This window comes from Somniosus microcephalus, unplaced genomic scaffold (assembly GCF_052327205.1).
Source record: "Somniosus microcephalus isolate GS21.2 unplaced genomic scaffold, FLI_Smic_1.0 scaffold39, whole genome shotgun sequence".
NCBI lineage: Eukaryota > Metazoa > Chordata > Chondrichthyes > Squaliformes > Somniosidae > Somniosus > Somniosus microcephalus.
In genome coordinates, this window is record NW_028225226.1 from 220204 (window position 1) to 221601 (window position 1398).

The following is a 1398-nucleotide window of genomic DNA, read 5'->3' on the forward strand; positions in this document are numbered from 1 at the left end:
TTGTTGCACACTGCAGGAATTGCTAACATGTATACCGGATGACAGTCAAACTTCAATAACTTTTTATAGAATCATAGAAAATTGCCTGAACCCCTGTGGTTAATGAAGGGAATTTTAATGGTTGAGTTCCGTATACACCTTGGAATTCTGGAAAACGTGGTTTGTAGTTTGCAGAAACGGGGCTTAGATCTGCTGTTGCGAACCGAGGTAAAGCTGCAGGATCCTTGAATAATCTTTCACAATTCAACTGAAATCAGCCGGAATGTGCAACTTTGAGAGGGGCTGTCTGCACGGTCAGGGCTGGAAACAGAAGTGAGCGAGCGAAACCGTAGTGTTCTGTGTGTGTGTACAACTGTACAGAATAACACAAATGTAACAGGACTTTGTTACATTGCATAACAAATGCGAATTGATCCATTTTTCTACGATTTAAATGAACATGATTTACAAAATGTTTCCGCTCGGTTTCGAACCGGGGACTTTTCGCGTGTTAGGCGAACGTGATAACCACTACACTACGGAAACGCCGGATAAAACAGTCGCCTTTGCCTATAAATCTATGAATCTATGAAGAAAGTTATTTAAGTTTGACTGTCACCCAGCAAACATGTTACAATTTCCTTCAGTGTGCAACACACATTTTTGTTCGTTTTAATACAATTAATAAGATTCTCACAGACTTCAATTGTCTTTGTCAGAACTGAAATCCCTGACTGGGAATCAAACCTGATTGTTTTCAATGATGATTGGATTGTCCTATGAGGAGAGATTGAGTAGATTGGGCCTATAATCTCTGGAGTTCAGAAGTACGAGATGTGTTGTCATTGAAAGGTACAATTTTCTTGGAGGGCATGAAACGGTAGAAGATGAGAGGTTGTTTCCCCTGGCTGGAGAGTCTCGAACTAGGAGGCAGAGTCTCAGGATAAGGGGCCGGCCATTTGAGACTCAGATGAGGAGACATTTCTTCACTCAGAGGCTTGTGAATCTTTGCAATTCTCAACCTCAGAGGGCAGTGGATGCTCAGTCATTGAGTATATTCAAGAATTTGGGAGTCCTTTTACACAGAATACAGAAATTAACGTTTGTGAGCTCATCCTTTATATTGAGCGGTTTCTCGTCCTTCAATCGGTGTCAGCTTTCGCCCAGCTGTTACTTCACAGCACCAACTTCTTTGTAAGTTCGAACTCTGTCTCACCGCGGGCGCAGTCTGGGCTTTTTTCAATCCCCTTCAACACCGAAACACATTAAAGCAGTGATTTTAATTTAGCAGTGTGATATTTTTTGAGGCACCATTAAATGATTCAATAACGTATTCCTATCAGCTTCGCGAGCTGGGTTCGACTCCCGGTTAGGGAAGAAATTTTGATATCACCGTTTCTTATTCGTGAATGCAATGTA

General features: G+C 41.6%; 1 non-coding gene across 1 annotated transcript; it reads right to left on the reverse strand.

The window, feature by feature from the left end:
- Nucleotides 1-452: 452 nt before the first annotated feature.
- On the reverse strand, nt 453-525 carry trnav-aac (transfer RNA valine (anticodon AAC)). The gene has a single exon. It is a non-coding gene; the product is annotated as a tRNA-Val (tRNA).
- Nucleotides 526-1398: the final 873 nt, after the last annotated feature.